The following is a 24,921-nucleotide window of genomic DNA, read 5'->3' on the forward strand; positions in this document are numbered from 1 at the left end:
TCAATTAGCTTGAAAATACGCCGACGCTTTTGGATATGACTCCATAAACGTTTTTAGTTGGTCAGTCAGCCACTCACTCTCCATTGAACGAATATTGTTGTTTGCACAAGTAAAACAGTGAGCTCGATGCGGGTGAGACAACGAACTTTGTCTGATTTTGGAAATTCTTACTTTCAAATTTCGTTAGTCATATTGGGAAAGAAATTGGGACCTCGATTATGATCGTCGAACGTCTTCGAAGACCAACACATCATAAGGCTTCCTGAATCGTTCCGATTGGCTTCAGCAAGCATTTTCAAGGCCGTCTGCTCAACGTCGTTGATCGTTCCACATCGCATCAAATTACTTCCGATTCGGTGGGCGACCGTCGCACAATGGTCGGAAAAAGATAAAGTTCGGCCAAAACTCTTTTTATGTGTTTAATCGAAGTTATAGGTTGTCTAGATATGTTATATAGTATTTTTAGTGTTTAAAAAGGGGTATTCAAAAATTACGTAACTTCAATAATTTCAAAAACGGTAAAACTCAGCAAACCCCACATTTTTTGCGTTTTTTGTTAGAAAATCAATTTTAATATAATTAAATGATCATCTTTCGATCAAATCCAATCAAGTTTGTTCAAAACATGTGGAAAATGTGGGAAAATAAATTTTATTTCAGCCAAAAATGAAAAAAAAAAACGTGAAACATATGAAAAAACATGACTTTTTTAAATAGCTCTAATATGAAAAACTGCAAATTTCTGCAAAAAGTTTAAACGTTTTTATGCAGCCCTAAGCATGATGTTTAAGTACACTATTCGAAATTGCGACGACACGTGACGACACGAACCGTTTTTTAACTTAAAAAGTACCAAAATTCCTAAGGTACAATATTTGAAAATTTGAAAAGTTTTGTGACATATTAATTTTGCACCATACGTGCATTCAAACAGTCCAGTAACAAGCTTTCATATGCTGGATAACATAAAACATATATTCCAATCTTAAAATATTATTATTTTACTTTTTTCGAATAATTCATTTTTCAATTTTATGACTTAGGCCACTTTGGCAGTGAAACTGTCATTGAAATACAAAAGCTGGTATGCTTTAAATTAAGAATCATAAAACTTCAATACATTATCTTTGTTATAAGGCGAAAAAAAGTTTAAAAATATCAATTCCGTTTTTTGAGAGTTTTGGCCGCCCCTTTGTATGGAGCCCGACCAATGTGCGTCGTTCGATAATGGAAGGCAGAGCTCGTCTCACTAAACGGGTCATTAGTATTTGGGATCGATCAACTCCGGTCACTGATATTTGGTGTCGACGTCAAACCCCACTACCAGCAGCACCCATGCTGCATCCCAGTGGTACTTAAGTCTGACTGGACCCAGGTCCGTCCAACCTGTTTCCTCTCAACTAGTAGACCAGTTGTTCTAGATGTGACTTCATAACGAGGAACCACATTCGAGAGGAATGATAAACTTGTTTCTCGCTCGCCACCAAATGACCAGCACCAGTGTTGTGCGTGGAAAAAACTTGATCATTTTTTCCATGATGAAACACCATCGGCGTCGTTGCAACACACGTCTTTTGAATCGCCATCGCATGTCACATACGTGGTTTCGGCCCTGACTTTTGCGCACCACCTCGCGCGCCATTCGCAAAATTACGCCTCGAACTGCGGAGCGTCTCTGTCCCTGCATAAGCGGTCCATCACGGGTGTTTCTGTGATACAGTTCACCGCAGTAAGAGAATTAATGAAACTGGCACCGACGGAAGTCCGGTCTTCGTGGTCTTGGATCGCATTCGACCTTGGCAGACTCCATGTGATGCTGCGGCGACCCGCACGATATAAATACATTCGTAACCGGTGTCAGAGACAAAAGCCGTCTCGTAATTTATTGCTCTGATTGCAGTAGATTATGGTTCATGGTGGATGGAAATCAAGATGTGAGGAGTAGGGTTCGTTGTTTACGAGCCTCTAGGTGACCTTTCTGTGGGGTTGATCTTCATCACCGTCGTCACCGAGAATGAGACCAATTACACGGCAGCCCTTGCTGAGGCGATCGGTATCGATCGATCGATCGTGGTCGATAATAAGATGTGTGAACGGACGACCTGATCAATATTTGAAGTGATCGATAATGGTTGTAAAGTACATGGGTGACATTGGTATTAGCATAATGACCAGATTAATTTGATTGGCCTGGTTATTATGATAAACACCGTGTGTTGGATATGAAGAGCAGGTAGATACTACTTTCGAAGCTGTTCACAGGAACTCCTATCTCGACGTTCCCGTAGCACCGGCAGAGCTGCGAGCAACTTTAAGGAAGATCTGGTAATCACCTTCGATCAGAACTTTGGTCGTATGATGACATGGAAGAGAAGGGGAGGGTTTCTTCTGCACATCAGAGTGTCCGTTCTCTCCCAGTGTTGTCATGATCAAATCAGAACTGGTTACTCATGTTGTTCAAACTTTAGTGTCCTCTCAATCGATACGACCCCAAGATTAAAATACTTAGAAAATTCTCCACGATTGGTTCCACAGACAACATGTAAAACTGCTTTGGGGATTATTTAAGGATTTATTAACATGGTTCTTCAATTTTTACATAAAAAGCCGAATTAATCCACCTAGCGGTGATGGCGCCTTTCTCGTGCCTATGGAAACCTATTTCAGCAAAACTCACGTAACATGTTCATGAATATCGTACTTTGATACGTTTAACAAAAATCCATTTCATGGCACCAGAAATCATATCGTTTATCTAGCTTTTGAACTCTCGACTTCTTCCCCATACCAAATATAGCCATATTGAATGATTTATAAGCCTTAAACTTCAATAGAAGCCGCCATCTTGAATTTTGGGACGCCATATTGGTTTTTAGATAGCCATCTTGGACCAACCATTTTTGAACTCCTAACATTATCCATACAAAATATACCCATATTGCATGGTTTTAGAGCCTAAAACTCCTTTAAGCAGCCGCGATCTTGAATTTGGATCCGCCATCTTGGAATTTAGTTCGTCATCTTGGATGTTGTGATCGCCATTTTTGATGGTCGCCAAGCATTTTTCCCAAACATAATATACCCATATTGCATGGTTTTAGAGCCTGGACCTACATTAAACAGCCGCCATCTTGAATTTTGGGCTGACATCGTGACATTTCTGGACACCAGTGCTGATTTCCGCACAAAACCAAGCTAATGGTTACAAAAATCGGCGCAGTTCGAAGTGTCGCATGATGGGGATTGGCTCAGTTTTATATAGGGCCAGTTTTACCGATGTTAGTCCGGATCACTGAAATGGGCATAACTCCGGAACGCCATGACCGATCCAAACAATTTTTATTAGCAATCAATGCGCTAAAATTTCGGTTCAATCCGTGCTAAAATCCGAAAAATCGGCCTATGGGAAGTGCCTTACAAGTGAGTTGGGTACAGACATACATACATTACACACACGTACACACATACATACATACATATATACATACATACAGACCTCATCTCAATTCGTTAATTGGTTAATTGGTATATGTGAGTATGCAGACCTTCTGAGCCTTTTATCGAAAATTTGTTTTTCCAGTGAACATATAGCTTTTCAGTACACTTTGAAGTACGAGAAACGCAAAATGATTCTCGCAGGATTCCCTAAAATGATTTTACCAGCTACTCCTCAAAAGATTTTTTTCAGGGATTGCTGTTGGAATTTTCCTTGTGATTCCTTCAAATTCCTCATGGAATGCCTGAATTCCTTCATGTCTTTCCTCAAACATATCCGAAATTAATTTCTCCAGAAATATTTGCACAATTTTCTGCAGGAGTTTTTCTTTGAGATTTCTACGAAACATTTTTTTTTAAAGAAAATCCTTTTTGATTTTTTTCTAAGATTTCTCCAGGAATTCCTCGAAACGTTTCTTCAAAAACTGCGATTCCGAGAGCTTTTTTTTCAGAGATTTTTTCAGAAGCTCTTCTACGGTTATCCTTTAAAAATTCAGAAATTTGTCCAAAAAGTTTCTCAAAAATTAATGTTTAAGTGTCTCCAAAGGTTTCTTCAGGGTGGATTCAGGAATTTTCTCGTTCTACTAGAAAATTATCAAAAGATTTCTCTAAAAGATCCTCCAGAGACTTCTTCAATTGTTCCAATTGTTCAGAGATTCTTTCAGAATTTGTTTTCCCAAAGATTCTCTTGACAATTCCTGCAGATATTACTCCAAAGTTTCTTTAGCAAATTTCAAAGAATTGGTCAAAATATTGTTCTATGAATGGCTGTAGATTTGTTCAAATGTTCTCTAAAGAATTCGTCCTGGATAGGTATTTTTTCTGCAGGACTTGCTTCAGAAATGTCTCCCGTTTTTAGTGACTTGTGTGTGCAAATCCCAAGCACAGAAGGACATACCTTACAAATACCATGCGAAGACCAACATGTGATCTATCACCTAAAATTGTTATTGCTGCGTTATTCAACAAAATATTATGAGAACATCACAATAACTGTTGGAGGTATTTGAACAGAATTTGGTATTGATGTGGAATTTCTTAAAAACTTCCTTGAGAAATACCGGGAGAAACTTCTCGGGAAAAAAATTAAAATACTTCTGAATAAGTTTTTTAAGGAACTCCTGATCAAATCTGGTGAATTTCCTCAACCTTACCGATTTTCTGAAGAAATTGCTAGATTTTTTTGTTAAGAAGCCACTGGAAGAATTTATGAATCTTCAAAAGAATTTCCGAAGGAATACCTAAAACATTTCTGAAAGAATTCCTGGTGGACTTTTGGAAGGAATTCATAGAAACCTGCCTTACAAAATTCCTTGAGAAATTTCTTTAAAAAAATCTGTAAGAATTTCCGAAAAAGAAAAACGCTGGAGAAGTTTCTGAATGAAATATTGCAAGATTTTAAAACCGAATATCTGTTATTGTTATTTCTGAAGAAAATTTTGGAAGAATATCTGAAGGAATCTTTGAAAGATTTTCTAGAGAACTTCTTGGACAAATTTCAGGAGGAACTTGTAGTTTTCTTGAAAAATCTCTGAAAGCATTCCTGGAGGAAACGTGGATGGCTTCTGAAAGAATTCTCGTACGGATTTTAGATTTTTTTAAGAAACCCATGTGAGCTTCGCTAGCGAAATTATCGGGAGTAATCTAGAGAAGGTTTTATAAACAAAACGGAAATTCATTTCTGAGTATTCTAAGGAACTTCGGATACTTTTGTCCAAATAAAATTTTCCTAATTTGTATTGAGCGTCGACTTTGGCCAGACCACTTCTCCCGGTTCAGAGTCTACGTATGTAGTTAATAAATGGACCCGTAAATGTAAAATACAAAAGAGTAAATTACAAATCACAAATTGACAGCGTTGCCAAGTGAGGACGAGCTTGATGTGGTCCCTCTAGAGAACGGCTGGAATACAGTAAAAGGAGCCATTAACATCGCTGCCAAGAGTACCCGATATGCAATGGAGTGGACGGAACGAATGGTTCGACAAGGAGTTCAGAACGTTTTTGGACAAGAAGAACGCAGCACGGGCGGTAATGCTGCAGCAAGGAACCCGGCAGAACGTGGAACGATAAAAACAAAAGCGGAAACGCCTCTTTCGGGAGAAAAAAAACACTGCCTGGAGGAAGGTGAGAGTGAGGAAACGGAACTGCTGTTTATTCCCAAGAAATATGAAACTTGTAGAAGCAAAACGTATCCCGCGACGGCTTCGTGCTGCGAGTCGGAATGTGCAGGGAATGAATAGTGAACGTTGAGAGAAAAAGCCACTTAAAACCTGAACTAAATTGCAACATATATCTCTTGGAAAGCAGTAATGAGCAATTAACATTTTCAAGATTTTTGACATTTTACAAGACTGCGCAGAACGCATACAAGCAAGCATGCAGTTAGAACTACTGCGAGTTCAGTGAGAATTCAATACATATTCCAAATTATAATATCATTAACTTGTCCAATGTTAACTGTTTTCAATGAACAATGCAAATTGCTCCGGCGGTCTGGTAAATTCGCCACGATCACTGCTCGACGTTGAATCTACTCCTACCAGCTGCTTCATATTCATGCAAAACTTGTTTGTTTTGTAATTTTCCCAACCGTCGTTTTTTTTCGGAGTCTCCCCATCTCGTTCAATCGCCTCCGGCAAGGAGCCCAGCCAGACAACAGCCGAAAGCAAAAGTGCTCTTCTCTAAGCACAGCGCAGTAGGTAAGCTTAATGCCACGGTTTGATTAGTGTTGACTAAATGAGCACTGTGTGCCCCCTTTTTTGTGGAGATGAAACACCAACTTTGGGGTGAAATGATTTGTGGAACGTGCCTCAGGGCGGTACACGTATGGTCGGTCGGTCGTGAATTCACGTCACACGCAAATCGTTTCTCACAGCTGCACAGCGCACACAAAGGTCATCACAGAACAATTAACTGTCGCCCGGTATCATGACAAATGCAACCATTAACAAATTAGGAAAACGACGATTTCTCTCCTCAAACTGGGTTGAAAGGGTTGCGGTCTGCGAAGGTTGTCACCGTTTTACCTAAATGTAGGTCTTCTCACCATAATGATACGTATCAGACGCAAGTGTGGTTCAAAATTGGTAGGGCGCCGCCAACCCTTTTCCTCTGCATGATGGGTAATTTTCGTACCTCCGAAGAAGATGATAAAATCAAAAACCAACTCAACAACGAACAGTTCCAAATGCAATTATTGTGATTATTGTTCAGCATTTCCCCCCTCGAGGCTATTTACATAATCGGAGACGGACGAAGTTTTTTTTGACAGTTTTTTACGACATTGTTTTGGCTACTAATGGTGAACCCATCCCTGTCGTTGAATTGTACAGTAGCGTTTGAACGTTGATTAACATTTGTTTATTAGTTAGATATGGGCCCATGCAGCCGTAACAAACAAAACCATGCTGAGGCTCGATGCCCGGTAGATCCAGAAAGTATTCATACTGACGGTACGATATAGCAGTGCAAAAATTATCAATAGGAATGCTCAAGGAAATCTGAGCTGAGCTCAATTGGAACATTACGTCAAGAAGAATGTTCTACTCTGTCTAATAACTCTCGCGTTTAGTATCATACAGGCGTATCTACAATGATCGATTTCTCTTCATCGATTTTCTCTTCGGATTATCCCGGGAAATATGTACATCCAATATTATTCGGATCATCTCTTGGTGTGTTTCAGTAAAGGACGACTAGGACTAGCATCTAAAATAACAAAAACAACCAAAAAAGATTTGCCGGTCAAGTTATTAACCAAAGAGAAATGTGGTTAATTTAACATTATTCCTTAATGTTTAGAAAATGTGGAAGTAGACTAAGAAACTTGTTATTACCGAGTGTTGTAACCAATTGTCGATAAGAAACAATAAGATATAATGTTGTGAAGAGGCATAAATCACGAATGCGAAGTTTTGAATAAGATTCAATATAATTTGAAAATATATCCTTTACCAAAAGTTTGTTTGAATCAAAAACTATGTGTTATGACATTCAAACTGTTTTTCATTATTAGACTATCATGTTAATCCACTGTTTCATCTTTTCCCACCCGTTCCAACTTGCCTTGGTGTACCTTACACAGACAAAGTATTGCTTAACGCTTGAAGAACGACATATCTCCTTCAGCTGATCACGGAGCAAAAATGTCAGAAATTCTTTCAGAAATGCAGGGATGCAAAATACGCTAAAACCTCTTTTTATGCATGTTATTTTTATGCACTTTTAATTTATGCACTTTTTTATGCCCTGCATAAAAAGAGGGAAGACTACTCAGAGCCAATATTGTGCATAATAATTCTTAATATTGACGGGAGCTATTGCAACGGTGGCTAGGGGGTGTTTATAGGAGAGAGCAAAGGATGGGTTCAGGGGCGTTTCAGGGGGTCCCAAGGGGTTTCAGCGCGGTAAAAAGAGATCTTAGGGGGGGTTTTCGGGGGTCTGAGGGGATTTTCGAAAGCATTGCAATTCGTAGTTTCAAAGGATTTTCGACAAGTAGGCGTTACAGGTACGTTGTCTGGGGTTTGGGGGTTTTGGAGGGTCTCAGATGCGTTAACAGGAATTTTGGAGGCATTCCATGAAGTTTCAGAGCATTTTCGGCAGGATTCAGTGGCGGGGGAGTTTTCGGGGGTTTCCCAGCTTCTCAGGTGCGTTACATGGGGTTCGAGGGAGTTTCAGGGAGATCCTGGAGGCATTTCAAAAAGTTGCAGAGGATGGTTAGAGACCCCATCAAAATATTTTCTGAAATACCCTTCGCTGTAAAGGTGTTCTTGAAACCCCCTTATACGACTCTGACCTAAAATGCCTCGAACCGCCCCTGAAACCTCCGTAATCGCATTGAAACGCCCTTGAAATCATCAAATTCAATTTGAAATGCCTCTGAAACCCCTTTGGACGTCTTTAACAGGGCCCAGAAACCACTTGAAACGCCCCTGAAATGCTATCAAACGCCCCTAAAACCTCTTGGAACGCCCTTAAAATGTTCCTGAACACCCTGAAAATCTCTTAAATGACTCTGAAGTACCTTGGCACGCCCGTCAAACCCCTTGCAAAGCCCTTTAAAGGCTCCTAAGATCCCTTGAATTACCTTAAAGCCCTTTCAAACGTCCCTGAAACTCCCTTCTTATTATTGAAATGCCCCTGAATTCCCCGTAATGCATTTAAAACGCCAACAAATCTTGGCAGAACGCCAATAAAAAGCTTCTCAAATCCTCTGAAACAAACCCCTTAAAACGCCCCTGAACCCCCTTTTCTGGGCTCCCTGGTAACTTTCTGGAAACCCCCATAGCCCCATCTCAAATGCCCAGGAGCAAGACCTGTTTTGGCGAACTCATTCCTCATTAAAGCCCGAACTTAATTTATGAAAAAATTTCCCTCTTTTTATGCCTTTTTTAATTAATGCACATTTTTAATTTATGCAGTCCCAGCCATGTGCATAAATTGAGGTTCCAGTGTATTGACTGTAACTATGGCAACGATGACCAGGGGGCGTTTATAAGGGAAAGCAGAGGGAGGCTGCAGGGGCGTTTTAAGTGAGTCCTATGGGGTTTCAATGGAAACCAAGAGATCACAGGGGCGTTTAAGGGGGTTTCAGTGTTCTCTCAGCGCGCTTCAGGGGGATCCAAGGGATCCGAGGGCGTTTCAAGGGAGTTCCAGTGGGTCTTAGGGACCTATCAGAGGATTCAGGGGAATTTCGCGGGGTACCAAGAGATCTCAGGGGCGTTTGAGGGTGTCTAAATTTTGCCTCAGGGCTCAGAGGGTCTCAAGGTGTTCTGGGGGCTCCAGCCCAAGTAACAATTTAAATTCCTTTTAGAATAGGCAGTTCCTGAAGCAAAATGTACAGAAACAACTTTCTAGCTCCAAAAAGGTAAACAAACAATTGTCAAAAGCTGTTACTCTTGAATAAAACGAATAAGTTTCATTTAAGACGAACAAATCTGCCTTAAGATCATCACTAGTAAAAACAATCTTCAGTAAATGCTGTAGATTTCATGCAAGGTGACTTGGTTCCATCATTGTTTTGAGGTGGTTTGGATTAAAGGTAATAACAATTGATGGCGGCTGCATGAGTTTTGTTCGCCTGGAACGGCAGCCATGTTTAGAAAGAATTGAAAAAGTGGCGTAGCCTTTTGTGTTTACAGGAAATTTATGTCTTCGTATAATAATGAATGATATTATTTTTGAGGCGCTTTGTTATTTTCGTATGTTTTGGGTGGCATATCAACGACAAAGTGGGTATGGCACGGAAAATTTTGATTCCCTGTCATCAATGATCTGTCAGGCAATTTTGATGCATTAGCCATTTCAATTTGATGAAAATTAATTCGCAGTTCAATTAACATTTCATCCATGAAACAAAACTAGTTCGCATCTGCGTAATGCTGAGGTAAAAGATTTCATTTATCATGCACTATTAGCATTTTCGAGAAAGACAGCTAAAAGATCAACATGCTTCAAGCTATTCTTGTTAAAGTTTTATGAAGTTCTTATAACCAATCATCAGTGTTAGTACATAAATACAACTAGTTTCAAAGCAGTCTTCAAAACCAGTCTTGAAGATCTCCTGAAGAGTGGGCCAGATTAGTCTTATGGATAGTTTATACCTATTTTATCTCGAATTTGCAGAACAAAGAGCTTTATAGCTAAGTTTTATTATTCAATCTTAGAAATTACTTCAGGATTGCCACAAAAGTATAATTGTTACTTGGGAGGGCATCACTGGGGCGCTTCAGGGGTGCCAGGGACGTTCCAGAGAGTCTCAGGGGCTTTTTAGGTGCGTTGTGTTGGGTTTCGAAGGCATTATGCAGGCATTTTCGGGGGTTTAGGAGGGTCTCGGTTGAGTTGCATGGGGACCGAGGAGGTTTTAGGGGAGTTTCGGAGGCATTTCAGGATGTTTCAGAAAATTTTCGGCGCGTTTCAAAGGCGTTACGTAGGCGTTTTTGAGGGTTTTGCAGGGTCTCGGCCCTAGGAACATATTTAAGTCAAATAGACTAGAAGAGGTTCGCAAAACAATCATAAAACCAAAATAATAGGTATTCGGTTTTATGAAGGTCCTTAAAGCCTCCAGAAGACTCATAAGCCAGCAAAATGTTACTTGGGAGGTAACACGGGTTTAAGGGCATTTTGAAGGGAACATTTCAGGAGGCATTTCAGAAACATTAAGTGCATTTTTGACAGATTTCAGTGGCGTTACAGAGGAATTTTCGGGGGTATCTGAGGGTCTCAGATGCGTACATGAGGTCTGAAGGGTTTAAAGTGGATATCGAAGGCTTGTCAAGAACTTTCAGAGCATTTGAAGAAGATTTCAGACTTGTTACGGAGGCGTTCAGAGGATATTCAGAGAATTATTTACAGAAACCGTAAAACCCCTTGAAACGCCCCTAAAACCTTCATAATCCCTTTGAAAACCATTTGAAATCCGCCTCATACAAATGAAATTCTCCTGAAACCTCTGTGATTCAACCAGGGGTCAATTAAAACAGATTGGGGAAATGCTACGTCCATTTTTGATGAACATCACCATTTTCCCATAGAAATTTCCATACGAATATGGAGGGGTTTTTCAACCAAATCCTTCACATCCTTCTATGAAATCGCTCATAAAAGCTCTTCTCATTTTTTTTTTCAGAAGTTTCTTCTAACATTCCAGGATATTCCTTAGACTTCTCCTGGAACTCCAACTGCGATTTATCCTGGAAATCCTTCTAAATGTCTTCCAGTAACGTCTTCTTGTATTTGTTCTGTTTTTTTTGCTGTGATAATCTTTTTCAGGAATTCGTTCTACGATTTTCCTAGACGGTCCATTTGAGAATCTTCAGGAAGTTTTTTTTTCTGATATTTCTACTAGAAGCTCTTTTTGGATTTTCTTCTATTATTTCTTCTGGAGTTCCTTCTCAGCTTCCCCAAGAAGTTTTTTCCTGGGATTTCTCAAGAATTCATTATGATAATTCTTCTAAAGATCCTCCCCATTATTTTTTCACAAATTCCTTCCTGGATTTTTTCACTATTTTTTTCTGGGAATGATAGTGTACGCCTTTCCAAGAGTTCATTCTGCCATAACCTAGGCAACCTCCGAATATTGCATCTGTGATTTCTCCAGAAAGTCATCCTCGGATATCTCAACGAGTTTCAATGTGATTTGTCCTCACGTTTGTGGTTTCTTCTGGGAAGCTTTCAATAGCTTCTTGTGGGGTTCCATCTGATATTTCTTCAGGGATTCTCCCTGAAAATTCTTCTAATACTTTTCAAAAAATATTTCTGGGAATTCTACAGAACATTCATCTGATATTCCTCCAGCAGATCTTTCTGTCATTCCTAGTAAAGTTTTTTTTTTTTTAAGAAATCTCACATGTAAATCTCTTAGAATTCCTCTGCGCTTCATCTAGAAGCTTCGTCTGAGATTCCTGGAGGGGGAAGGACTCCAGGATAAATAGAAGAAGACACCACTAAAGGAATTCTATAAGGATCTTCAGGAAGAATTTCAAGTCAAGTGGAGGTTATAAACACCACCAGGGCCCCTATAGCCACAGCTGTAAAGGCGTGGGTATTCTGCATGACCATACTGGTGACGGGTTCTATTCCCGGTCGATGCCTATCGTGCCTGTCACACGATGTTCTCAGGCAAAATGGTCATTGGCAAAGGAAGTTATCTTATTAACTGATGATTAACTGTGAAAGTGCTGAGACAGATTTTGGAACGATGGAACTTGTTCTTACGGTGCTCCAGCAAGTTTCCCAAAGGATTTGGAATTTGAAGTTACGACTAAAGGCACGGCGCAAGGTTACAATCCTATCTCAGATTTAAATTCATGGACAGATAGCGTATAGATAGATATTGCTGAAAAAGATGCCATTTAACTTGGTCAGCAGTACGCCATAAATTTGCTCTACAAAAATGTATCGAAGAAGGATAAGGGTTTAACAATACTTCTTCTCTAGTTGCAATGGTTATCATGATAACATTCCTCCCTTTCCTTGATGGCCGTATGGGCATAGTCGGTGCCATTGTTGACTTTGTGCTGATCAATCAGTCATCCGTATTGATCCGCATGAAATTGAAGAAAAAAGTATTACGTGCATGTGTAAATTAATCTATTCAAACTGTTTGTTGATTTTTGGGCGCAGCTGTACGCGATTTTGCCCGAGGACTCGCGATCGGCAGCGTCATCATCAGGGCAACCCGCACACTACCGAGGCGCATTCAAGCGAGAGCATAATTATAAGCTTTAGTGCTCTTTCTTCGATTTTTATTTAAGCTGTTACTGTTGCAAAGCTGTAGCCAGCAGAGCTACCCACTTCAAGCTTAGAAGCCAGTCACTCTCAAAAAATGTTATAAAGAAAAAGCGATCGATGAAGAAATAGAAGCATCGAACCATTCAGTCAGTCAGCCAGTTCAGTGGCTCTTACGTCGCCGGCTCCTCGCTTCTGTTCTAATTTATTCTGATGCAAAATATGTTATACATACTCGTATCGGCGGCGATGGTCGGTGCCCAGCAATCTATCGGATCCATCACGGACGGAGGTGGACGACGACGTGTAACGTTTCACCAGGTTAGACCGATGCGATGCGGTGGTCAATCAAGCTTCGCAAGTCGTCCGTTTCATGCAACATGCGAGAGGGTTGTTACATTGTGCATATCCAAGCCATCTATTTCAAACAAACCCAAAGGACGGACAGACGAGTAGCCGGTACTCGAACAGGTTGAAACGTAGTGCATAATTACCCATCTGTGTCTACTATTGCCGCCCCAGTAGGTACCGCCGCCGCCACGATACGACAAATTGGAAGGCTTTTGAAGCCTCTCATCGATGATGGCTCGACTTGACTTGGCTTGGTTTGTTGTGGTTCAGGGCGTGTCGGATGCGGCCTGCAACAAATGTGAACTAATGAGCGGCTTTTAATTGCAGTCTAATTTGTTTGCGGGTTGTGATACATATTGGCAATGAATCGACAGGCATCCACTCTACGGCACAGGTCAGTTATTGGAAGCCAAGCTCTTGTATGGGAATTGCGGAGTAGAAAGTGACGTCAATACGTCAATCAGTTGAACTGTTGATGATGTGATATAAGAAATGTGCTTTTGTGTTGATCCCAATAGATGAATTTCTGTTTAACATATCTTGCTTGGCGCACCAATAAGCCAATAAACAAAAGTGTACTTCTTTTCAACTTGGTTTGGAAGTTTTATAGGAGACTGAGTAAAATATTTCTTAACAATTACTTCACTTATGCAGTTTCAGAGTCTCGTTCGAGCCTAACATTTGGCAGATAATGCTCTTCCTAATTCGTCCATATCACCACTGCGCTAGTCTCCGGTCACCTGCACTGTCCAAATTAATGGTGAACTTGACGAACCGTTTCCAGCAAAGTATGCTCGTCCACAGTTTATCTTAGCTCTGTGCGATCGATACTGTCATACGGAAGTCGATGAATAGATGATATGTTGGGACATGGGTATTTTCAACATTTTTGAAGGATTTGCCGTACGATGTAAATTGTTTTCTATAGGGCATAGATGCCATCTGCAATAACACTTTGTAGGCAGTATTCAAAATTATGATTGCTCGGATTTGCTGCCTTTCTTGTAGATAGGGTATATGACTCATTCCTTCCACTCTTCTAGAAGCAGTTTCGTCTTCTATATTCTGACAGCCAATAAATGACCAATACTTCCGGGAACATTTTGATGGATTTGGCTGAAACACCATTTTTCTTTCTTTCTTTCTGTATTAACGAGATTTTTAGCCCTAGGCTAGTTCATCTCGGGACCCACGCTTTACTTCCCTTCCGAAGGAAGAACCCACATTTTTGTGAGTTTGTCGGGAGTAGGATTCGATCCCAGGTCCTTGGCGTGATAGTCAAAGAAACACCATTTTACCAGCTAAACCTTATTGTTTTTGCGTAGTTGAATGGAGCCTTTAACTTTACTTGCACAAGAGTCCTGATGACTATTCGGTTTAATGACCATTCGGCCAAATGACCATTCAGCTGACGACTTTCGTTCACATCCGGATATGGTAAATACTTCCTTGATTCTTCGTGCCTGTGGTTCATGCAGCATCCAAATTATCATAAAAATACTACTTCCACCTTTCAATCACCTCACGTCCGTGCGTCAAGTGACCTATTCGCAACTGAAATATGCCATTTCACATTACGTTGCCTTATTATTAGGGACAACTTTGTAAAAGACCATATGTGTCTAAAAACTCATTTGAAGGCGCTGAATGCATCTTTCCACGTAAATCTGGTTCGTGGACCACTGTGCGTTGTTGTCATCGTCATCGACATGTCACAGGTGATCCGAAGTAAACAAAATTCTTCAACAACTTCAAACACATCCCCATCAATCACTACCTCAGCACTAACACAACTTGGTCTGCTTCTGGCCCTCCCCGCTATCATGTACTTTGTCTTGGTAGAGTTAATCGTCAAGCCTATCCTCGCTGTCTCTCTCTTCAGTCTCTCTTTTTAGCATAAGTTTCCTCCATTGCCCCACGATCAATGCTGATGAGATCAATATCGTCAGCAAACCCGAGGAGCATGTGCGACCGTGTAATGGTAGTGCCATTTCTCTGCACGCCAGACCTCCTAATCGCTCCTTTGAGTGCAATGATGAACAGTAAAATTGGAAGAGCATCACCCTGCTTCAATCCATTCCAAGGTCACAAAAAAGGTAGACACTTCGTATGCGATCCGAATACTTGATTTTGATCCATCCAGTGTGACGCATATCAGCCTAATTAGTTTCGCCGGGAAACCATGTTCTGACATTCTCTGCCAAAACTCATTTCTTTTCATTGGATCGTACGCTGCTTTAATCAATGAACAGATGCACTGCACACCAAATGTATAAGGACAAACACTCTGTAATACTCATACTCTAGTCTGTGCCGTTTCTTGCCAAAGAGATCATTCAACCAGCTGGTAGACAATTTTTCGTGCTCTCATATATCTTTATCGAATCGGGTGAATAGATTGATGCCGCCGATCACTGCCACGCTTGAGAAGTTCGTCCGGGATCCAGTGCTGTCATGGTAAAATTAGAAGGGGTTACTAAATGTTTTCAAATTTCAGCGTCCCTGTTTTGTACTAGTAAATTTCTTTAGTAATGAGCATCTTACGGCCTTACTCAAAATAATTCAGGAGAACCTCTCCATAAATTTTCCCACGATTTTTTTTGTAATAATCGCGAAAGCGACATTCTTGTAGGAATTCCTTTTATTAGTTAAAGTCATCAAAAATTATTCTAAAGATTCCTCCGCCAACTCTTCTAGAATATATTCCTTCTAATGTACTTGTCTAGAATTTTCTCCACAATTACCTTCAGGAACGAGAAAAAAAACCTTCAAGATCGTCGCCGGAAATTTCTATTGGGATTCTTTCAGAGTTAATCTATTTTTTTCGAAGTTTTTGTAGGATAAAACATTTTGCAGGGTTTTCTGGAATGATTGCAGCAAGAATTACTCCACAGACTCCTCCAAGTAGCCCTTTAGAATGCATTCCTGATCATGTATTTCTTTGGAAATTTCTCCAGGGGTTCCTCCAGAGATTCTTGCAGCAATTTGCCTTAGGCCTTCTTCAAGATTTTATTAAAGAAATTTCTCAAAAGACTTATCTTGAAATTTTCCACGAATAGTTTCTTCGGAAATTCCCTTTGGGATTTCTTCAAAGATTCTTCAAAAAATTTAAGGATTGTTACAGAAGCTTGTGCATGTCTTCCTTCCCCTTTTTTTATTTCTTCAAATATTATCGAAGGAATTGCTTCAGGAGTTTTTCTTTGGAATTTCACTAGGGATTCTCCTCGAAATTTCGCAAGAAATTATTTAGTGGAGTATTTCAGAAATTCTCGTAGGGTTTTCTTTTAAAAATTCAGACATTTTCTCAGCAGCTCTTTCAGAAGCCATTATTGTAATTTCTCCTGTGGTTCCTTCAGGTATTATTCCATATAATCAGGAATTATCTCAAGCATTTATTAAGAAACGTCTTTTGAAAGTCCTCATAAGATTTTACTAAATCTAAATCTTTCTCCAGGATTTTTTTTTCTAGAAGCTCTTCCAGGTATTCCTTCAGGGATTGCTTGGGGTTCATTAAACTTTCAGGACGCGTGCCATCAAGCAATCGAAACTGCACCGCGTTTGCGCTGTATACGACGAGCGAGGTTTTTTTTGACAGTGTTGTACTTTTTACAACAGCGCGCGTCCTGAAGCGTGAGGATGTTTCTTCAGAGTTTATTTCAGATTTGTTTTCCACTTCAGGAACTTCTTCAAAGATTCGCTAAGTAATTCCACCAAAACTTACTCTATTCTTCCATGAGAACCCGCATAGGGTTCTTCAGTACTTCCAATATTTCCATCAAAACTTTTCTCAAAAATGTAATTCTGTGGTGGTTCTCCAGAACTTTTGTCCAAGTTTTTTTTTATATTCTGCATGAAACCTTCATAAATGAAGTGAATAAATTCCCTCAGGAATCGCTCAAAAATTTCTATAAATTCATCCAGAGATATCTCCAGTAGCTCTTCCGAGGATCCCTTCAGGAATTACACCAATGATCCCTCAGAACTCCATACGTATCTTGATCTGCATTTTCTGCAGACATTTTTAATAGTTTCCTTCAGAACACCATTAAATATTTCTCCAGCAATCTCTCCAGAAAATTTTCAAGCAATTTTTCCATGGATATAAAGAGATGAACCAGGGCTGAAATATAATAAAGTAGTAATAATAATAATAATAATAATATTTCCTTGGATACACTATTTTCTAGAAATTAAGGAAGAAACAGTTTTTTTTTTTTTATGTGTCCTGCCAGGCATTGATTCAAAAAATGTACATGAATATCTTCAGAAATTGCTTCTGTAATTTTGATCAGGAATCTCCTCAGAAAATGTGAAAAAAATTCTTCTGGGTATCTCCAAAGGTATCACCAGAAGATTTTTTAGGGTATTCCTCCAGATGATCCTCCAGAAATTCTTTATAAATGCCTTCAGAGATTATTTCAAAAAAAAATTCTGAAAAAAAATTGGAAAATTTCTGGTGGTACATCTGAAACAACTCCAGCTGGAATCTCTGAAGAAATCGCAGGATATGTTTCTGATGGAACAACAGAATCCAGGAAGAAATTTCTCCAGGATTTTTTTGAGATATTATTGGAGGAACTTCCGAGAGAATTTCTTTATGAATTTAAATGAATTTTTTAAAAGTTTCTAAAATATTTATGAAAAACAACTTTTCAAGAAATCACAGCCTCTGGAGATGTTTTTGAAGAAACATCCGAAGGAATTTAAGATAATCTTTAGTTGAATCACTGTGAAATCTCTGGAAGTAGGCTTCTGTGAATCTTTAGAAATCTTCGGTAGCATCCCGGTGAAATTTTGGGAAGTTCTGTTGTACGAATCTCTAGAGGATGATCTGAAGCAACCTCAGGGAAATTCTTGCAACAATCTCAGGAGGAATTTCTGAAGAACTTCTTAGAAAAATAACTGTAAAAACTCTTCGGGAAACCCATTGTGGAGTTGCTAGAAAAATTTAATGTGGATTTTATAGGAAAATTCATAGCGAAATACTTGAATGAAATTTTTGGAGAATTTTCTCTAAGTATTCCTGGAACAATCTATGGACGTATTAGCGAAGAAATAATAGATAAGCTTCTGTAAAGATCCTTTGACAAATTTCTCGAGATTTTTCGAAAGAAATTCCTAAAGAATTTCCTAGCAAATGTTCATGAATAAATTTCTTGAAAAAATCTTCGAGAAATTCTTAAAATAATTCTTAGAGGATATGTCGAATAAATTTCTAGCAATAGATACATAGAGCAATATCTGGAGGAAATCGTGAAGGAAAAGCCATATGAAGTCCTGCACAAATCTCTGAAGGAATTCTTGCCTGAGACACTGAAAGCAATTATGCAGAAATCTATGGACGGGTTCCTGGAGGAACTTCTGAATGAATCCCTGAAGAAATTTCTGTACATACTCCAGTGGGAATTTTCAATGAAACTCCTAGAGCAATTCCTGATGGACTTCTTGAAAAAAAAACACGTGCACGAATTCCTAAAGGGATCTCTCAAAGATTTCACGAAAAAAAAAAAGAATACTGGAAGAATTTACGAAAAAAATTCGAACGAATTTCTGAAGGAATCGCTGTGGAAATTTCCAAAGAATTTTTTTAAACGAATCCCTAGAAGAATTTCTAAAGGAAACTCTGGTGGAGTTAATGCATAAAACGTGAAAATCTACCTAAATGGATTCTCCAAGAATCCTTATATGTAGACGTAACAATTAGCAGCCATTCTTGAAGGAACATCTGGAGAAAGCACTGGAGAAATTTCTTAAATAATTCCTGATTTTTTTTTCAGAAGAAAGCACTAGAGAAGCTTCTGAAACCTTCGTATATTTTCAGACCAATTTTATGGAGGAATTTCTGAAGGAACACATGGAGCAGTTTTGGAAGGAATCCATTGAAGGTTTATTAATGGAATCCTTGAACAAATTTGTGGTGGAATCTCATGAAGAATTTCTGAAGCAATCATCAAAGAAATCTATAAAAAGTCCCTACAAGATTTTGAGAGGAAATTTTAAGAGTTTCTGAAGGTGCCTAAACAGTTTTCTAAAGAAATATTTGGATATTTTTGGGGTTTTCTAAGCTAACTATTTCCTGAAGGAATCGCTGAAAACATTTCTGAAGCATTCCGTGAATTTCCTAAAAAAAGTATTGTACTGATTTCTAAAAAAAATATAGAGAAATTTCTGGGCAAATCCATGGAAGATTTTATTGGAGAATTTGTAAAGAAGTTCTTCAGAGGAAATTCTGAATCAAATTCTAGAAGAATTTCTTAACCAATCAATATGTTTTAAAAGAACTTTCAAAAAGAATCTGCAAAAGACATTAAGAAAAAAAAACTGAAGGATTTCTTGAATGACTATATGGTGCAATTTCAGATGGAATACAAGGATGGGCTTATACAGGAGTTCCTAAATTGATTACTGGGATAATTTCTTTGAAAACCTTGAAAACAATCAAAAGGAAACTATGAATTTTCTAAAGTAATTTCTAAAGATTTCTTCCGTACTTATTCCCAGCAAAAGCTCTCAAAAATCTCTTATACGATTTTCTGGAGGATTTTTGGAAAAATACCAGGGGAATTTTTTTAACAAATCAAGGACGAATTTTTGAGATCATCCATGGACGGTTTATAAAATAAAGCCATCGATTAAATTCTGTAAAAACCCATAAAGGCGAAACTGGAAGCATTTCCTCATTTTTTTTTGGTTTTTAATTTTTAATTAATAACGAAGCAATATCTTCAAAATCAGTTTTCGTACACATTAGTAGAGTATGGGTCAAGGTACCATCTGATTTTTTTTCGTGGCAGAACATGTTTTCCATTTATACAGAATCTTTTTTTTCTGAAATGTTGTTTAAAAATGGTTTCTGCAAAAACGAAAAACATTTTCCACCAGGAAAAAAAAATCAGGAGATACTTTGATCCATACATGTGTACGAAAACCGATTTTGAAAACATTGCTTCGTTATTTAACAAAAAATCAGTTGCCAAAAATTGAGGAAATGGATCTAGTTTCGCTTTAAGGATATATGAAGAAATTCATGGAGGGCTTTTTAATGCAATTTATGTAAGATTCTCTTAAATTATCTTTTAAGATATGTTGGAGGTATATCCAGTGATATATCTGAATTATCTCTATTAGAAACATAAACCAAATTTACGAGTTGGGCGGAGGAGAAGAAATCGTCCAGAACTGAAACGAGAGATGTGGAACCAGGGTGGTTCGAACAAGAGTAGCCGAAAAACGAATCCAGCACAAAAAGAGAAAACACCCTGAGGAAAATGTGATTGCTCGGGCGCAAAAGCGTGAGCAATAGAATGATATGCGGAGGTTTTCCGAAACTGTCAAAATGGCGTGAGCAGAAAAACGGTTCCTTCTCTCGTCATGTGCTGGAAACTTGCCGACAGACAAAACAATGGTGGCTACCAGGAGGAGAGAATCCTTCGAGGTATTGCTAAACGTTGGGTAAAGAAGAGCGACATATAGAGTTCGACTCGATGGCGATTGACAGGAAACTCCAATGCTAGGGGAGGTCAAGACAGACAATAGAGGGCAGAAGAACAAAAAGGCTGCTGTAGCTGTACTCTTACACCATATTTAATTAAAGATATGAGAAGTGGAAGAATTGTCTGCTAGTTGATTGGATAGTTTGATTTGCTCCTTATACAAGAAAGGGCATCCACTGGAGTGCGCGAATAACACCTCTGAATTCAGCGTACATAATTTTGACCAGAATTCCGTTTAACAGGCTGAATTCTGTTTTTTACTGTTGAAAAACACTGACTGTGGCCGGTTGAGGAGTGCTTCGTCGGCGAAGATCAGGCGGGTTTTGTGAGGGCCGATCAACGACGGATCAGATGTTCAGCCTGGGGGGGGGGATCTCCAGTTAGCCTAGTGGTTATGGCTGCGCATAGTGTATCATTGTACTTGCCTCACAATATACAAATTCATGCAGTGGCAGGCAAAGAAGGCCCTTCAATTAATTACTGTGGAAATGCCCAAAGAACACTAAGATGAAGCGAGGCAGGCCAAGTCCCAGTGGGAACGTAGAGGCATAAAGAAGAAGAAGAAAAAGAAGAAGAAGAAGAAAAAGAAGAAGAAGAAGAAGACGAAGAAGAAGAAGAAGAAGAAGAAGAAGAAGAAGAAGAAGAAGAAGAAGAAGAAGAAGAAGAAGAAGAAGAAGAAGAAGAAGAAGAAGAAGTACAGACTGCGGCAGATTCTTGACTAATTTGCTTGCTAACAGCTAATAGCTTGCAGACCCATCTGTTTGTTGATTTTCAAAGCGGCATGCTATTCAGTGAAAAGAAACAAGTTATGGCAGCTAATAGTCGAACATGATTTTCCGGCGAAACTGATTAGACTAATTCGTGCGGCGCTTGACGGCTCGAAAACAAGTGTACGGACTACGGAAGAAATTTCGTCATCGTTCATAACCTTAGACGAACTGAAGCAGGACGATGCTCTTTCGAACTTACTGTTTATCATAGAATTGGAAAAAGCGATAAGGAGATGGAGAGCTGGTGTGCAAAGGAACGTCACAGGTCACGCGGTCGCATCTGCTTTTGGGCTTCCCGGATGATACCGGCATTATCGGGATCGACCGTCGGGCCGTAGAAGATGCGTCCATACCTTTTAAGAGGGAGACTGCGAGGATTGGACATCTGAATTACGCCACAAAGACCAAGTGCATGATTGCTGGTGGTGAATATCGGCCCAGGAAGTGAGAAGACGGCTTGCAGCTGTGAATCGAACCTTTTTCGGTCTGCGTAACCAGCTGAATTCTCGTATGCTGCAAACGAAGACTAAACTTGCGTTATATAAGACTGATTTATTCGGTCACTTTTCATGGCCATGAATCGTGAACGTTGACAGGAGTTGATCTGGGGGGCCTTTGTAGTCATCGAACAATACCCCGCAGTAAACTGGAGAACGACATCTGGCGGCGTCACATGAACGACGAATTGTATCAAAGATGGATATAGTGAAGCGAATAAACTCGGCAGGCTGCCGTGGGCTGGGCACGTAGTTCGTATGCCGGGGGAACGACAACCTAAAACCATATTAAGCAGAGAACCAGGAAGATACCATCGGCTTCGGATTTTGAAATTAAAAAAATACACTTTTTCGATAATGAAAGTGCTCTTATTCTGACTCCCAGTCCCACTGAGAATAACATTCTGTTTTATTAAATTATGAAAGGAGTATAAAGAATAAAAAAAACCTCTGAAATCAGCACTCTGGAACAAAATTTAAAAAAAAAACTAATATTTATATATCTAATTATGTGCATAAATTCAAATAACTTGACTCACCTTCACTTCAAATCAATCTTTGCCTAATCAAAGTTGTTCATCTTCACCACTTTGCCAAAATTAAGCTGTTCCAAAGTATAATCCACTTCCTTCTCAACATTCAGCTTGACCTTGGCCTAATTAATGAGATCCACCCAAACGCCTCGGCGCACAGACATCGGCAAGTGCATCGTCATCGTCATCCACTTCGTCCACACTCCACTGCACAAGTGCTGCTAGCCAAATCCTTGTAAACTGCGATTTCCACCCTCTCCTTCTTCACCGTCGGTGATCGGATCCAACCATCGTCAGAAGCAACCAATGGAGGAACCCTATTAATAACCGGTCTTCAGATTATAATTTTATCACCACACTCGCGGCCCCAGACAGACACTCTCAATTTCTGTAATCCGTTTCTTTTGCCTCTTTCGCCTTGCGTCGCTTCACGTTCTTCTTCGATCAAGGCTTTTCAAGTTAGTCACCACACTATTCTTTCTTCTTGATCTTCTAGACGAATCACATAAAAGCACCACACAAAAAAATCGCCAAAGTCCTTCCTGTATCAGGTCAGGTCTCAACCCGGTCCAATCGAACGACGATCAACTGGAGATATTGCTGCTTTTCGTCTGTCACACTTCAAGGACGACCACAACCTTGACAGACGGAATCGTTGATAAGATCACTGGAGCGAATCGGGTGCCGTTTCCTCGTCAATGCGAACTTCAGACTCGATCTCAGCGTTTCAGAGTCACACTCTACCAATAGAAACTTCCAAATAATCCCCCACGGTTTCACCGGAAACACCCCGCTTAAAAGAACATTCCAACCCACCAAGTAGAAGTAGATCACTCCGGCGAAGAATTTCTTTCGCCAACTACGCAAGCAAACAGCTCACAAAGCACCCGATCACTAGCCCGATCAAGAATCGCGAACCACAAAGATCCGCACCGATCAGACAGAGCGAGAAAAGAATCAACAACAAACAACAGCCGCAGAATACGATCGCACTCGAGACACTAAGCACTGCCAGCCGCCAACTGGTGAAGGTACTAGAGGTGCACTAGGCTTTCCTGAACAACAACACCGCCAACCACAACGGACAGACTTCGCGCGCGTACGATAGTGGAATAAAGACGGTGCTGCGGTAACGGCGCGGCGGCGTCCAAGATTAGTCGACTTCGAGGGGTGGCGTCGATCGTGCTGGCACGCGCGGGCACACGCCGGCGCGCCATCGCCGCTCACTCTCACTCTCATCTGCCAGCCATAATAGTTTTCACGTGTTGCGGTGGGTAGTTCATTGCTTGATGAACCTAGTCGCAGTGGGTTAGTAGACGACGCTGCCGTCTTTTTGCGAGAAAGACGACAGGGAGTTCATTCACCGGCGCACATTGATCTGAAAACTATTTATGACGGCCAAAATTTCAAACGTCAATCATTCAGTTTTCTCTAGTTTTCTAGGTTCTTCATTTACTTTTGTCATTAATATTCGTCTTCTTCTTTATGGCTCTACGTCTCCACTGGGATTTGACCTGCCTCGCTTCAACTTAGTGTTCTTTGAGCACATCCACAGTTACTAACTCAATGAGAAAGTTGTAGCGATACTGCATGGAAATTATAGGAGCATCTCCTAGAAAAATGTTCTGGTGCCACTATAACAGAAATTTCTTAAACAACTTTAGAATTAATTCCTCGAGCAACAAACATAGAATTTTCAGGAGTAACTACAAACAAGATTCCAGGACCATTTGCATCAAGACAAAAAAGATGCCTAGGACGCCTGAGGAAAATTTGAACAATAAATTTGAAGCAACTTATGCGGCAACTTTAGAAGATAATGTTGAAGAAACTTCCGGAAACAATGGTTAAAATCTAATTTTTGAAGAAATTTAATGATGAAGTATTTCATCAACTTTAGAAGAGACTTATGGAAAGAATTTACTAAAATCTTCAAGAAACTCCTGGAAATTTTTTGGAAAAATCCGAAAGCTATTCTAGGAGAAATTCTTGGAAACGATTAATGAGGAATTCCTGAAGTAACTTCAGGGCAGTTCCAAAGGCAAATCTAAGAGGAGTTCTTGGAGGTGTTCCAAGAAAATTCTAGAAAAACTAAAAGAAATTTCTCGAAAACCTTCTGGAGCAACTCCACAAGATATTTCAGGAGAAAATCCAGCAAACCTTTTTGGAGCGATTCAAAAGAATTTCTTGTAAAAGCTGCTTGACAAGTTCTTGAAGTGACTTCAAAGGAATTCTAGGGGCAACTTCAAAATTGTTTGTTTGAATTTGAATTTGAAGCTCAAACGTTTTTCTCAACCATACTTATGAATCTATATTGAACTCCACGAAGGGCAATAGATTATAAAGCTTGACCCTTACACAAGTTATGAACAGTTAAGATTTTTAATAAATATGCTTAAGAATTGTTCTTTTTGTTGTTTTTGTGCATCGATTTTTTATGCGGCCCGCAGGTCGATCCCGAATTGCAAATTTGGCCCGCGGTATCCTCCAGCCTGAGCACCACTGCTCTTAAGTATTCAAACTTGTTTGAACTTCAAATAATCATACTGGAA

The 24,921-nt window shown here is 39.6% G+C and overlaps 1 protein-coding gene across 2 annotated transcripts in view; it reads right to left on the bottom strand.

The window, feature by feature from the left end:
• LOC109418098 (uncharacterized) overlaps positions 1-23,488 on the bottom strand; it is a 734,843-nt gene extending 711,355 nt beyond the window's left edge. Inside the window, exon 1 of one of the 2 annotated variants that reach the window (XM_019692282.3) lies at positions 23,186-23,488. The gene's annotated coding sequence lies outside the window, so the exon portion shown is untranslated. The remainder of the gene's footprint in view (positions 1-23,185) is intronic. The other variant, XM_019692283.3, reaches the window with a different exon arrangement.
• Between the last annotated feature and the right edge of the window lie 1,433 nt (positions 23,489-24,921).

The sequence above is a fragment of the Aedes albopictus genome, chromosome 2, assembly GCF_035046485.1.
Source record: "Aedes albopictus strain Foshan chromosome 2, AalbF5, whole genome shotgun sequence".
NCBI lineage: Eukaryota > Metazoa > Arthropoda > Insecta > Diptera > Culicidae > Aedes > Aedes albopictus.